Source organism: Sminthopsis crassicaudata, chromosome 6, assembly GCF_048593235.1.
Source record: "Sminthopsis crassicaudata isolate SCR6 chromosome 6, ASM4859323v1, whole genome shotgun sequence".
In the NCBI taxonomy this organism is placed as follows: domain Eukaryota; kingdom Metazoa; phylum Chordata; class Mammalia; order Dasyuromorphia; family Dasyuridae; genus Sminthopsis; species Sminthopsis crassicaudata.
In genome coordinates, this window is record NC_133622.1 from 51,953,831 (window position 1) to 51,970,780 (window position 16,950).

Here is a 16,950-nt window from a genome sequence, read left to right on the forward strand (position 1 = left end):
AGGGTCAAGTTGGAATACAAATAAAAATTTAATCACTCTTCCATGTAAATGGTCTTCAAAGATTTGCAAAAAATGTCTCCATTTCTGTTTCCTTTTCTTCAGGATAAACATATACATTTCCTTCAACTATAATAAATAATATGATATTGAAGAGATTCACCATCTCTGAACACTTTTCACCTTCTCCAAATCTCTCCTCCAATGTATTGGTAAGAGTTGACAAATGCTTAATGTGAAAAAGATGGAAATTTGGGGCCTTAATAATGTAATGAGGCGACCACAGAAGTAATCTAAAGGCAGAGTTTGGTAAGACTCTCACCTCTCTAGTCCTACACTCAACATTTTTTTAATGCATTCTAACATTGTATTAGCTTTCATGGATGTTATCCCTTTTCTGGTTTTGTACAATCCCCAGGCCTTCTGATGAACCGCTGGTAATTCATACCACACCTTATTATAATATCATGAAATGTGCAAATCTCTGTGGTTTTCGTGATAAGAACATAAGACTTTATCAAATTTTGCTATTCAAGATATATCTATAATATTCTCATATCTAAATGTATAATAGAATGTCAAAAAAAATGAAATAAGGTTAGCTTTGAATGACCTATTTTTTGATGAAGCCATAATAGTTCTTGTGATTTTGACTTTCTGTTGTAGAGCTTTGCTAAACAAAGCCTTAACAAAGCTTTGTTTTTCAAAATAAAAAAAATAAGTCAAGATCATTGGATTATGTTTTGCAGATGCCACTTCAATCATATATATGGATATCTATATCTATATATAAATCTATATCTATATATATATATAGATTATATATATACCCATACACACACACACACACACACACACACACACACACACACATATATATATATATATATATATATATATATATATATATATATATATATATATATATATATATCTTCAGATTTGAGCAAATCTGAGAAAATTACTTTTTGCCTCAGTTTTCTCATCTTTGAAATGAACTGGAGAAAGAAATGACAAATTACTCCAGTACCTTTGTCAAGAAAACTCTAAATGGGGTCATGAAGAATAAACAATCTTTAAAAATGACAAAAACATGATGGAGTGCATAAAATGGGATATAGCTGATTATTTATTTATTTATTTTTAGGCTTGTAAAATCATTACAATAGAGAGCTCTCTGACAAGAAATTTCATCTACCAATGTGGGTATAGAATTTGATTTCTTAGATATTTATTAAGGTACTGGGAAATTAAATGGGTCATTCAGGATCACTTATCATATGTATCTGATGTATGAATTGAATTCAGGTTTCCTGGATCTGTGGCCAGTTCTCTATCAAGCTGCTTTTCCATTAAAAAATAGCATGTGACTAAAATTAGGGAAAGTGACCATGTAATTAGAGTAAGGGATAGCAGCTGGTCAGTTCATTTGTTATATTGTCATTTAGATGATGTCAAGAGATTTAGAAAGTTGTCTAGAGTACTTTGTGTAGACCTATAAAAAGGATTTATAAGAAGACAGAGATGAGTCAACCAGTAAGAGAAATGGTATCTATATCTAAGGCACCATACATCCAGATCCATTCAACTATTATTTTATGCCAAAACACCAAAGAAATAATGTGGCTATTTATTTAATAGATCTGTGTATGTTTAGACCACAAGGAACAAAAATGTCAGCATCAAACCAAATCACTTTCAAAATAAAGGTTCTAGAGTAGCACATGAAAATTTAGCTAGAAGAGAAATAGTTATTAATAGAACTGGAGCAAAAGGCCTTGAGAGTTAGCAACAAAGATTGCAAACTTTTTTTTTTTTTTTAAATGGATTATTTTACACTCTAAATTGTAGAGAATTTTAGGTTTAAAAGATCAGCGAAATCAAGTTCTGGATGAGTAATGAAGAGTTAAGTATCCTTAGAATGCAAAATCAGACTCTTTCAAAGTGATTGTGAAATCAACTTAGTATTCTCTAAAAGGTGAAAGTGATAATCACATAAGTGGGAGAGACTATGAAAAACTCTGAGAATAGGAGATAAGGGTAGTAATTAAAATCATATTTAATGTCCCTGAAGAAATGTCATGAAAATAAATGGGGAGACTAAGCAAATGAATTTTAGGAAAAAAAAAATATTTCAGGGCATACTTTACTTAAGCTTGTTTGTGGTTTTTATTTTCCTTGAAACCTTGTTATTATTAAAGTATAACATCAACTTCCCCACTTTTAACATTTCTCATATTTGGTAATTGTACAAAATGGTGCTATCAACATTAAAGCTGAAATAATGTAATCTACAATTAATAGTTGTTCTTGAACAGGAGTTCTTAAAATAATTTTGAGTCTCTGTCAATCTAATGATGTCTATAAACCTCATTTCAGAGTAAATTCTTTTTTAAAAAGATAATTGAAGGAAATGTTAAATTTAAATAAAGATTAGTGGAAATAAAAATATAATTATCCTCACAGAGTATATGTACTTCATGGAATTTGTGCATGAACCATAAGTTAAGAAACTCTGTCCCAGAAGAAGGTACAAAGATTAATAAGGAAGGGAAACAACAGTTGCAAAAGAGACCAGATACATAGAGTATGAGTTCAAATTAAAAAATATACTATATAAGAGTTAGATTCTAGTTTTTGGAGGTCATATATTTGCTTATCTTGGAATTTTGTAAATTTTCTTTGGGGCTTAAAACCAGAGAGAATGTCTCTTGAGTATTTCCAGGACAATTTTTGAGACCTGTTTTGATTGAACTACACATTAAATGGCATTCAAATTCATTGGCAGATTGATAACATAACAGTGTATCATCAATCCCTCTGAAATGGCATTTTGTTACCTTCAGTACATTTTAAAGTTGTAACTGAGATCACACTACCCATCAGATGTAGTGTAAAATGTTAAATGAAATTATGAGAGCTGTAAAAATAACCAAAAGTTCTTAAATTTCTTACACTTTAAAGGACACATCAGACATAATGGCTTATTAAATGCCATTGTAAAAATCTCATAACTTTTTCAATACTAATATTTACAATCATGAGGAGGGATGGGGATAGTGAGTGGATATACCCTTCATAAGTGCAGAATATAGACTATCTATGAATTCTTGTCCCATGAGATTCTTGTCTATACCCTTCCCTAATTCATTTTCAGACTATCTACCCAATGTACTTAAGATGTACAATGTAATCTAGATCTATTAATATTTCATGAGTCCCAATACAAAACCTGGAATGTCCATCTGCTTTATATTCATTTCTTGGTATATAATCATATCATTTGTTTATCCTTCACATTTAAAAGCCATTGTTGAAAATTTGTTGACTCTTCTTCATATTAAGGAATATATTTCCCTTATCTGTTACCTGAATTTTTTATTCTAATATTTTAATAGATGCTTTATTACTAAGTGCTTAGTAACTGCTCATTGCTTTATGTGTTTTTTGAGGGAAGGTGCCAAGTTTTTATAATTGCAAGTATTCCTCATAACAATTATCTTAGGTCTTATCCAATACAGACATTCAGTAATATTTCTTGGGTTAATGAAATAATAATTACCAGCATATGGTTCATATCCTGCTCAGTAAGTTGTTATTTTGTGAAAATAGAGATGCACGTCAAAGTAAAGTGTCATCGATAATAATTGTCTTCAAGTAAATTGAGTAATAACCAGCATAAAGTCAACAGGCCTTTTCCCTAGGATGTCAACATCAAGAGAAAACCACATTTTTTTTCTCTATTCTGCCAAAGCCCAAGTTCTTGGTTCTTCTGCTTCATGAGCCTTAGCCAGCCATTCATCTTTCCAATCTGTGCATCCCTAGAGTCTAGTTGCCACGCTGTCTCTTTCTCAGAACTGCCCTTATTTCTACCCAGATTCCAAGAATATATGTGTAAATCTCTCTAAGGGAGAGACTGGGACTTCTCCTCAATAATCACTCCAGCAGCTGGAATATACTTTGCATCATCACTCTCTCACTGCCTACTACTCTTTGTGTTAAGGCTGCTCCCTCCTTAATATCACTCCTACTAATAGCTAGTCATACATACATATATACATATATATGTATGTATGTGTGTGTACATAAACATACTTTTATGTATATATGTGAAAATCTTTCTGAAGATGAAGGATCTCTGTAATGATTAGAGAATAAAATCAAATTTGAAACTAATAATACAAAATTTCTTCCAAAAAAAAAAAAAGATCTCATCATCGTCCTTTGGGACCAATATCTTTGTAGGAATTTTCTCCATGACAAATAATATTTTGCCCAACTAATCAGTAAGTAAGTCATTTATTAAATGATTACTATTCCCAGACTTGCTAAAATTCCCAGATTGCTAAGAGTTACAAGTGTTAAAAAAAAAAAAAAAAAAAAAAAAAAAAAAGTTTAGTCTCACAGTTCTCCTTATTCTAATCTAGGGCTTTTTGCATTATAAGACTGCCTCAAGGTAATTTCTTGAATAGAAAAGAAATAGGAAAAGAAAAAAGTAAATAAACAAAAGCAACCCCCACCCCCCAAAAAAATACTGAGTAATTCCTAGGAAGTGAGTCAATAGTGGGGGGGGCAGGGAGATAGAACATATATTAAACATGGACTCAAAAATTAAAGTATATATATACATGTGTGTAAACACATTTTATATTTCTTTAGTTTCCCTTAAAACTCTCTCCTTACCTGATTAGATAAATAAGAATTTGTCAAGTACATAGTAATATTCTTATACAAATAATACCAAAGTTGAAATTCTTCATTTTCAGCTATCTTTTTTACCAGTCTCTTCTTGCTGATTTGGAATGTGACTGATGATATGGAGTATCATCAGCAGTAGTCACTTCATGCAGTTCATCTGCATGATGCAGAAATAAACTGCAAGTGACTGAGCATATATTATTCCTATGAGGAAATATCAGCAATAGAGAATTAATTGCATTTCAGATCTTACAGTTAGTACTTTATAGATTTAGTAACCCAGTTCATGGATATTCTATTGATTTTTATGTGTGGCTAATTTATCTTCACTTCACTGTGACTGGAGATAATGTAGAACATGTGTTTCTTTTCTTTCTCCAACCCCCCAAGCAATGTCACTCACTAATGTTATCTTCTTTTTTAAAAAATGATTTGAATTATTTATGAATTCCAACATTTTCCTCTATGTGAATACTTTAGTTTTTGTTATCACATAAAGCAATCTAAAAGAATCCAATGAATGACCGTTATTTAAAAAATAAGAACTTACCAAAAAAAAAAAAAAAAAAAACTGGTACCTTTGAATCTCTCTACCCATAGAGCCCTAGAGATGCCCTTAGTAATAATGAACACAAAGCCTTCTGGGAAAAGCAGCTCCTGGCCTTCTCTTTCATGTTTTCTTAGCACAAAGAAGCTGCTGATGGGGCTTAAGATTGCTCAGTGCAGCAGAAGTATTTGCTTTCAGGGATCTAGTCACCTTCTTAGTGGGGGTCAACATTCCTATAGGAAATTGTTCAATGACTAAGAAAGTGAAGACCTTTGAGGGAGGGAGAAGAGGATCATGGGCAGAAATACACTTAAAATCTTTTGTTGCCATCTCTTTACCGATTCATCTGCATTAGAAAGTACAAGACTGTCAGCCTGAGGATGAGGGGCCACAATATCTACCAGTGGTTTTTGGTGTAAGCTTCAGTTTGAAGAGGAACTGGAAGGAAATGGTTAAGGAAGGAGTTAGTTCTCTCCATGAAGAAAATAATGGAAACTTTTGTATGTGTGTGCACCCTGCCTGCACCACAGTAAAGCTTTAGTATCTGAGGATCACTTTTTTAACAACTTTGGGAAATGCCCCCAAATTGCCTCTTCAGTTTCCCCTTTATTCACCAATATAATCATTTAATGAACTCTCAAAATGTGTTTCCTATATGAATGATAATTCTTCCAAATATTAAAGAGGAAAAACTCCCACTACCTTGTTGAATAAGAAAGATGATTTTGTGCATTGTATTTCTTACCCTCTTTTCTCATATGCTTATAAAAAAAAAATACACCTCTTAGTATTCCCAGAGAAACATAGGCATTTGCATATTAATTTAATTGTGTGTGTTCATGCAAAACTATTCAATTCACAGAAAACTATCCACAGTTATTAAAATTAATTTTCAAAAGAAGAGCTATTGTTTTCAAATATAAGAGTTGTCAAAGCTTGTGTGCCTCCATACATTATCTGCTACCTCTTAGTAGTCTGGAGCAGGTGTTTACAACATGGCGTCTGCACTACAAATGAAGGGAGATGTCTCATAAAGTGCTAAAATATTAACTCAGGAAACCAACTGCGAATTTGACAAAGATGCCATTGGTCTTAGGGCATCTGTTCACCTTTGCATTCATGCACTTGGAACTCGGTCCCTTTGAAATTAGATAGAAGGTTCTAGATATTAAGAAGAAACCAACCTTATAAATAGTGGTATTCTTTATTCTTCTGCTGTGAAAATTTTTGTCAGCTGGATCTCAGCAGTGAACAAAGTTAGAGAGAGTCTGTGTAAATCCATACCTCTGTATCCAAGGGAGACTATGTTGGATTGTGTGACCCTTTAGGAGTATTGAGTATATGTGTGTTTTTAAAGAATTGGATTCTGGCAAATATCACAGTTATTTTTTTCGTACTGGTTAATGGTGCTCCTGAGTTATAGAAATTCAATTGGTTATTTTCAAAGCAACTGCTTTTAAAAAAAAAAAAATTGACCCTCCACCCCTGCTTTTTTTTTTTTTTTTTTTTTTTCTCTTTTACTCCAAACTGTTTTCTATGAATAGATATAATCCATAAACTCTCTTGGGAACCTGAGCAAATGTTCAGAATTCTCAAAAATCAAGATTTTTTTTCCCTTTATTTCTAACCAGAATCTATCCAAATGCAAATGCAGAAGAGGTAGCCAAGGCTTACTGTGTGCAAGGCAAACTGAGTACTCTTAATATGAAGTCAAAAAGGAAACAGTCCCTGAACTCAAGGTCTACATCTGTCATTTCATTGAATCTGGGAACTCCCAGGAGGAAAATCACTGAATCAATGCAGATCAGCATCTATTGTGCAATTTATAGTTTTAGTTGCTTAAGGGCACTAAAAGGTTAAGTGACTTCCTAGGAATTACAGATAATCTGCATTAACCAGAGGTGGGAATTTAAATCTGATCTTCCTGACTCCTAGGCAGGCTTTGGCTTCCTAACCCTCTGCTACTCTTACTTTCAGTGGAAATGGGAAACAAAAACATATAGAAAATATGTCTAGGAGAAACCTAAAAGTAATTTCTAAAAGTTTAACAGCTTCACAAAGTTAAACAATGAAGAATTTATTTTGCATTAAAGATGATTACTAAATAAAAGTATTATTGTGCAGCAGTTCTCATTTAATGCCTGATCCAGTTTCCCTAATTGTCCTATTCAGTTATTCTGCCTCAGGTTATAACCATTCCCTCTTAATGTTAGGATAAAGGTCTTATATCATAGTCCTTAGGCTCTTAATGTTTGATGGGATAACTGTCTTTATCCATTTTAGACATCATTAGAATATCAGGAACCTCTCCAGTACCTCCCATTATGCCATCCTAGGTGCCTCTCCCCATTAGGTCTTCCCCCTCCAGGTACCTCTCCCATTATGTTATTATTCTTGTTAACCTATAAAAAATCTTGTATCTGCTGATATTCAGTGCTGGATTCTTTGAAAGGATAGTCTCCTTCAGCCCTGGGACCAACCATGGATCTATTGGTCCCAGGAAATCTCTCCATTTAATAATTTCTGTATTGAATACTCTCTAATCTCTGTCTTGCTCAGTTTCTTTGGCATAAAAAATTACAGTATGAACTCTTTGCCTACTAATACCACAGTCACAATAAGAAAGGTCAATTCTTACAGTTGGCCTTTATCCTTGGACTTTACCTATTGAGGAGGAGAAGGCTATAGAAGGCTATAGTCAGAAAGACATCCACAGAGAGATACAGAAATTCACACTGAATGGCCTGGAAAGGAAATTTATTTATCTGTCAAGTTCCCTTAGCAAAAAATGTGGGCCCAAATCCCATAAAATCACAGAGATGGTAGTAGCCAGAGATAATAGTGGAAAGATGTAGAAATCTAGGACAATGTTGAATTTCATAGCCAAATATAGAAATTTCATGATTAAGCAGAATTTGGAATCAGACAATATTAATAGTAATGGACACTTTGTTGAGGATTAAACATGGAATCCTTGGAGGAGGTGGGACTGGCCAGAAGAAGAAAAATATTTTTCTTAACTACATGACTCAGTTATGAATCCTTTCTGGATTTTGCATTTGTTGTTTTGGTTTTTTTTTGATAAACTCTATCTAATATTTGATTGCTGTGTTGCCTGAATGCTTATATGGAAGCAAAGAAACCCATCTGACTTTTCTTTAGAGACAAAGAAGCTAGCTGTATTCTGATTTTCCCAGGAAAAATCTGGAGTGTAGGAATGACTCAAAATATATGAGATGTCCCAAGATCAAACACAGTCATAAAAATAATAAAAAGATAATATAAAGAGGGAGAATTTAAGTGGGGTGGAATCACCAGCAAATGCTTCATAGAAGCGGTGGTGTCTCATCCAGTCTTCAAACTAATATAGAGATTCTAAGGGAGTAAAGGTGAATAAAGAGTGTTTTCCAGGCACAAAGGCATCCAGATGATGGAGTTAGGTTTTAAGTATCAAGAAACTCAATATAAACTTGATTTGGACAGTACTTTGGAACTCAAAGGATTGTAAACAGGGGAAAACCTTCCTTACAATTTTCATCTGAAGTTCAGTCCTTTAATGACTGGTGTCAACTGCATACCTGCAAAACTCCGATATCAAATCCTACCTCAGACATTTACTATTTCTGTGATCCTGGGCAAGTCACTTAAACCATTTTGCCTCAGTTTTCTCATCTGTAAAAGGAGCTGGAGAAGAAAATGGCAAAGAATGCCAGTATTTTTGCAAAAACAAAACAAAACAAAACAAAATAAAAAAACAAAAACAAAAACAAAACAAAACAAAACAAAAAAAAACCCCTCCAAATAGAGCCACAAAGAGTCACACAGGATGGATATAACAACATCCATTTCATAAATGGAAAAATAGTGCTCTCCTTAATCTGCTGAATTCAAAATTGAATAAGTTTAAGTCTATACATAGTCTATCTGTTCCCAGTATTCACAACTGAACTTCTTAATTTCCAAAATATAGCTAAATTTTACAGCTTCTAAATTCTCATTCTTAATAAAGAGAATATAATCCAATTTGCCTACAGATATTGTTACAGGAGAAATCTTTCCTTTCTGAGTCCAATGTGATAGGCAAATAGGGCCAAAATATAATCTATCACCATGTAGAATATATAGAGGCAAAAACTTATGTTCTGTTGAGCTTAAGCATAGACTCAGATATAAGACCAAAAAAAAAAAAGAAAAAAAAAAAAAGAAAAGAAAATCTGGAAAATGATTAGTATTCTAACAAGACCTCTTCTAGTGAGAGAGAAATAATTGCTTTACATAGAATAATAAATGTTGTATGTCCTTCCTAGACCAAAAAAAGTTAAAAAAAAAACCCAACAGATTTGTAATCACATGATTCCTTTAATGTCATAAAAGTTGAACTGAGAAACAAACATAATCTCATATATCTCCTAAGGAAATAAATCAAATTAAACAGATTCTACAGATAAAATACATCAGGTTACATAGTAAACTACATTCAGAGGGTCATAATGGGTTTACTGGGGAAGAAGGGATTTACATGTCACTGAATTAAAGAAGCACTCAGAGACAGTTGAGATTCTTCCTGACCTGTAAGTTCCTTCTTAACAGAGAAATGTTGGGGAAAATTTTGCTATCTTACAGGTTTCAGCCGGTTTAATAACCTTCTAACTAAGAAATAACATTCTTGATCTTTCCAAATAATAAAAATTAAAAAAAAAAAATCAAAAGTTCCAATAACAGCGTATCATACAGGGGTTCCAAAAGTCTTAGTGCATTTTAAAATGAATGAAGTTTAAGGTTATTAAAGCTTAAAAACTTCACAAAGATTTTTTGCAATACTTTGTATACTGATTTCTCTGGGAGATCAGCATTTAAGTAAGTGTTCATAATCTGATCCAAGGTGACTTTCACTGAAGCTAAGACTTTTTGTATTCTCTTCTAAAGATGACTGATTATCTCTCTATTTTCTCTATTTCTGAGTTATCTGAGCCCTTTGAACCTGGGTTTGGCCTCCTTCCATTGGGAATAAGAAGAGGTCATTTTCTACAAGATTTTTTGAAATTTCAAAGACTTAATCAGGATACTTTGGGCTACCTCTTCAAGAAAGGAAAATTTAGACATTAATTCTTCTCTGACAAAGAAAGTGGTGATGTAGAAAGAAAATTGACCTGAGTGTCAGAGGACCTCCTACAGTGGATCTCTGGGAAATTCTGGGCCCCTACTTTGTTTTGACCAGAAGTTTCTAACTGCTTCTGTTGTCAGACAGAGTTTCAAAGCTACAACAAAACTCCCTTCCTATAGTCTAGCTGTTCTGTTGATCCTACAGGTGACCCTGACTCGGGGTCTAGCCAGCAGCTTGTCTCTGATGGGTAGCAGTGACTTAAATGATCCTGTAGTTATTCTAGGAAGATGCTGAACAGTCCATGCTGTTCCCCTCTGATGGCTACACATCGCAAAGCTTTTCATGTGTTTCAATGACAGAATGGCCAAAGCAGTAAACAGCTTGTGACCCCATTGTTTTATCTATCTACCTAGCTGTTCCTCATGAGTGTATATAATTGTGCTTGCAATTTCTCTCCTAAGGAATCCCTGTGTGAAAAGACAGCATGTTGCCCCAAATTTCAATTCCTTAATCCTGAATAAATGCCTCACTCGATTCACCAATGGACTAGTTGGTCTGAGTTTTGAGCATTGTACTTGCAATTATTTATTGTCTATGATTTTTTTAAAAAGTAAACTTTCACCTCTATTAAAAATTTGATTTAGACAGCTGCATCTTTCCCCTTTCCCCTTACATGACAGAGATGATACACACATACATATATTTGTTTGTTTTTTTAATTGAAGGGATTATAAATTATGTACTGCATTTATTTATCTATTTATTTATTTATTTATTCATTTATTTATTTATTTATTTATTTATTTAATATTCTTCTATTAACTCCACTGATAATTTTTTCCTCTTAAAACAAGAATAATGGAAAGGAAGAGAATCACTCACTGATATTTCTCCCCAAAACAGTAAACTCTGAAAGCCCCTGAATCAAGGAACATTTATACTTTCCATGGCTTTGAGAATCATTACTCTCCCAGTCAGAATTTCAAAAGATATGGATAACAATTTAAATTTCACAGGAATATGCATAAAAATAGTATAGCCTTTTTAATTACCAAGTAACTAGCTAGATTTAGATAAATTAAGTCACTTCTGGTTCTCTAATCTTAATTTGGAAGAAAGAAAATCAAGGGGGAAATTATTTTAAAAGTGCTGCCCTTTGAATTAAGCCTTTTCAGAAAATGTAAATAATGCCTTTTTCTACAAATTGTTGGTGTTAACCCTGTCATTATTAAAACTTGCAGGGATTTTCCTTATGTCTTTGCACATCTAGAAACCAATAAAAGCCATAAAAATGGCAACTTTCTGGACAATAGGGTATTATAGGATAAATAAACTTTATTTTGAAGAAATAATCATTTGTCACAATTCCAAAAAGTCAAGGATTCTTATTGTTTTAATAATATTTAGTTACCCAAAGGAAATAAATAAAAAAAAGATATTTCTCTTTTATTTGCTTTGCAAAATTACTGTAATGTGATTCTTGCTAAACATGAAATATGAGGGGCAGAGATCATTCAAGAACATCAGGATAACTTTCTGGGTGGTTCCAGACTTTCTCTAGGAATAATTCTAGACATATGGAGAGAGAAAGAGCCTCACTTTGGAAACTTTAGAAACAGGAAAAACTGAGACCTCAACATGTTTCAGATTTTTAGCTTGCCTTCCTAGAAATTCCAGAGAATTTCTTTTGGATAAAAGTGAAATTTACCTCTTGGTTGAACTAAGATCTCCTCTTCTTTCAATCTAGATTTCTTATTTCTTTATTTTAAAAATTCACTCACTTTGCTTTTCCTGATATATTCTAAGTTACATAAATTTCTCTAATATCTGCTCTTTTAATTGGATAAAAATAAATTTACTTGCTAGTCACCTTTGGCATAACTTGTATTTAGTAGGAATGATAGTATGGATACATGAGTCTTTTTCATCATTTAAAAATTATTTCTTAAGACTCTAAATCAATTCTATTTACTGATGCTCAAGTGAATTTCCCAAAGAGCAGATTTGACCATGTGACTTGTAGCAGATTCCTGATGAACTATGACAGTTCCTATTACTTAAATATAAACTTTTTTTTTAGCTGAACCAATGAAGAATGAATCATTCTTGAATATTAATTATTAATTCTTATTCCCATAATCAGCTGATCCTGCCAAATGGATCTGCTCTCTCTCTCTCTCTCTCTCTCTCTCTCTCTCTCTCTCTCAAAATATTTCTTGTCTCATAACTTTGTACTGATTTTCCCCTGCCTGGAATTCACTTTCTCCTTAATTCCATCTCAGAGTCTTTCTTTAAGTTACAACTCAGACACTATTTTTTGAATTAAGCATTTCCTGATGACAATTTCTAATGTCCTCTTTTCCATATTACCTTGAATTTAACTACTTTATATGAATATATAGGAATGTGTGCATGCTTATAATGTGAATAACATTATATTTATGCAGTCTACAAATTAATACTATATTTATAATGCAGTTTGTATTTTTACATCTACTTATCTTTCTTATTTTAACCAAAACTTTTTTTTTTTTTTTTTTTTTTTTTTTTTTTTTTTTTTTTTATGTTGTGCACACTATCTGGAACATAGGAAATATTTAATATTTACTCATTGATCGATTAAGTGATTTTCTATTAGTTCATTATCCTACTAGTCACTTATTACATTGGAAAGGAATGGCATTTGTTCTTCAAATTCATGTTCTTGATGAGTATTGCTAAAAAAAAATCTCTTTAGACTGTGGAAAGAACATCAGACTTGAATCTGGTTTGAAATTCTAATTGTGTTACTTTTAAAAATTGGTGTGACATAAAGCAAGTCATTTATGGACTTATAATTCTATATATAAAATGAAGAGGTTAGTCTAGATGCCCTCTACCTCTTCAGCTGTGAATTGATAATCTGTAACACTAAAATCTGCTAGGGAGGTAGCAAATAATTATAACTTCTTAGTTGAGGTTCAATATTAGGAACAAATAGGATATCCAGGTAATTGAGCAATAAAGGGGGATTTTCTGGGGGCAGAGCCAAGATGGTGGTGAAGAAATCAGTAAACTGTCACATTACTCTCCATCAACTTCAAAATAATACTTCACATTGTATACAAGAGGCAAGAGAAGGTCAGGGTAAAGCATTTTTCTAGCAAAAAAAAAAAAAAAAAAAATAGGAGGTTAAAAAGAAAGACTGGTGACATAAGGGCGAAGATTGGTTTAGAGGACTCCAGATTGGGGAATAACTAGGTGATGATGGCACCAGTAGGAGAAGCTTCTGTAGCTCTCAAACCATAGATAGTAAGGGTTTTTTGACAAGTGGTCAGAAAGACTAAATAAAAGGAACACCTACATTAGCATTATGCTTTAATGCCTAGTGGGACTGAACACTGGCTACTCTATTTCATGAATCCATTTGTGGGTCAGTTCAAGAGGAGCACTTTCAGTCAATAGGGAGGAGGGGCAATGAGGAGTTATATTACTTCCTCTTCCAATGGATTGCTGTGGGGTATTTCTATATGGACATACGTACTTCAATTCTATGGGGGAGAAGTTTTGAGTCCTTTTGGAGGACTTTTGGAGGACAAAAGGAAAACAACTCCCTGGGAAGTATTCAATTCAATCCAAGCCACACATAGATTATAATTTAAGGAAAGAGTTTAAAGAGATCATGACAATAGACTCATTGTGATATGTGATTTATTTCTTTGTTTTTGTTGTTTTGTTGTTGTTATTGTCACATAATTCAGTTAAATAGTTTTTCCTTAAATTGAGGGAAATTATACACACATGCTTATTTGTATGCACATATATATATATATATATGTACATATGAATTTATACATACACTCATATGTATGTATATATATATGTATGTATATATATATATATATATATATATGTGTGTGTGTGTGTGTGTGTGTGTGTGTGTGTGTGTGGTGTGTGTGTGCGTGTGTATAGTTGATTAATTATTCAAGCAGCCTGGGGTTATTAGAAAGTGAATTTTCAGGGTTCCATTAATTCTGTTATAGTGAGAAGAGAAAAAACAAAACAAAACAAAAAAAACAAGCTACAATCTCCCAAATAGTTGAAAGAAATAAAAGGAAATATATAAGTATAAAATATTATTTACCATTAATATATTTTAATAGTATCAGTATTATTATTCCAGTTGATGAATGTCTTTTGTTCTGAAATGAAGATAATCAAAATATTTCCAGAAAAAAATTGACAGAAATTTTCAAAGATGATCCTAACCAGATATTGAGTTTTGATATATTAGGCACAACATTCAAAGAAATTATGTTTTTAGATTAAACATGAAAACATTAGGTCCATATCTGAACATGCATACAACTGTTCTTGTATGTAATATAGTAGTAATAACCTACTATTCATAATGATCTTCATTAGAAGTATGATGACAATGAAATAATTTGGCATTAAATTCTACCTATGTTCTTCTGAACTGCAGTGTTTGCTGAATCCCTGAATCTCAGAAGCTATCTCAGCCAAACACCTGCCTACAAATTCTTCCTACAACATTCCCAACCAGAGTCATCTAAGTGTACTCTGTAGAACTCAATGATAGCTCCTACTTGAAGGTAGATTAGATCACAGATTCTTAAACTTTTTCCCATCACTCCTTTTTACCAGAAATTTTTATATGACCCTAGATAAATAGGTATACAGATCAAACATTTATTGATAAGAAATCATAATTTCATGATCCCCACATTCAGTTATAAGACCCTACTTGGGATTGTGAACCACAGTTTAAAAAATTGGGGATTAGACAATGGCCAAGCTAAGGTTTTCTTTTTCTTTATTATCAATACTATTATGAAAAGTTGTATAAATTCTCTAATGATTTATAATTGTTCCCATCAAATATCAAGGCATGGTCTTGCTCACTTGTACATTATTATATTAGAGAGAAGTTGAAAATATCTACATAATTTTCTTCATCTTGAATTTCTTTTAAGTAAAGATGTGTGCATCCAATATTCACATGGGACTTTATTCCTAGTATAATGTCACAGATTATTTGCCCCTGATTTCAAGGCAAGCATTTGAAGCAGAATGTGATTTATCTGAATACATTTCAGTCTAATTCAATGCAAAGGTATATTACTCTTCTTAATCAATTATTTGAACAACAATCCTGTGATTTAGTATATTTTTAATTTACATATAAAATGAATTGTTTTCACACTTCTGACAAGTGAAGTAGCCCTTTAAATGTTGGCACCACACTGCTGTTATTATTGTGTTTATTTTAGAATGCTTATTCATTTTTCATAAATGGCAGGTTTAATTTCTTTCCCTTTGTATTTGTTATGGTACGGTTTGATAAATTATGTTTAAGTGATCATTGTATTTTTCCTACATATTTTGAAGAAAAAAGGTAAAAAGACATAGATAAATTATGTCTTCAAGTTAGTAGTTTTAATATTTTCTTATAGCCTCTTACCTGACAATTGATGAGATTAACCCACTCAGATCTTTGCAAGTTACTTAATCTTTGTAAAGAAATTCAGGTAGTACTACTGCTAGATTTTGTTTTGTTTCATGAACCCCTACAATGTTCTCATTTCCATTTCATGTTAAATGGGAACCATTTATCACTTATTTAATTAACTGAAATATAATAATTCAATGGTTATGAAGAATTGCTATGGGTAGGCTTGAATTGGCTTTTCTATAAATCTATAAATGTGTTTTTGTAATTTTAATATATTTTCTCACTTTTTCCCTTAAATCATAAATCTTACTTTAAAGTAGCCATAGCTATTGAAGATCAACAAAGAAAGTTCTTACCAGCAAATGCTTACCACTTTTAAATGGTTCAAATTTGAAAATAAACTAACAAAAATAACAAAATAAGAGCACATTAGGAACTCAACAATCAATTTAATTTTTAAAAAGATATATACCAGACAGAAGGAAGGGCAGGGCAAGTAAAGGATTTTTTTTTTTTTTAATAGTGTGGTATTATCTTCCAAAAAGAGCTAACTTCATTGAGCTTCCTTATTTCTAAAACAAAAACTACCATTATGGGATTTCTTCAAGCATAGTCCTCATAAAAATTTCTGTTCACTTTCTGAAGTCCAGTCTAAGAATGGAAATGTTCACTTCCAATAGACTGGCCAACTGATCCTAAATTCTTTGGCTGTGACAACCTATGAAACAAGAAAAGTACCAAATGTCCTTTAGTCCTGTATGATTGCCTGCAGTTTCTGTACTGATCATTGCAGAATGGTAGAAGATGGAATTGAAACTAGCAAATCACAAAGCTGTTAGTCCAGCAATTTAAAAAAAATAATGAACTATTATTATTCTAAATGTGAAATCCTTCCCTAGTATGATAAAATGATACAGACCCCTGGATCTGGAATCTTTTGTGTATCATGGACAATAAATATTAGTATTTTTCTAATGCACAATTGAAAAAAAGGCTAAATTTCATAAGAGCTTAATGAAAATAAAGATTTAAGCCCCTCATCCAAGTTCATGAAACCCTTGAGGGTTATAGCCCAGGATAAGAATTTATGTTCTAGTGGAATTGAATGACATCAGTCTTCACAGTCTTGCTATAAGTTAAATAAGACAG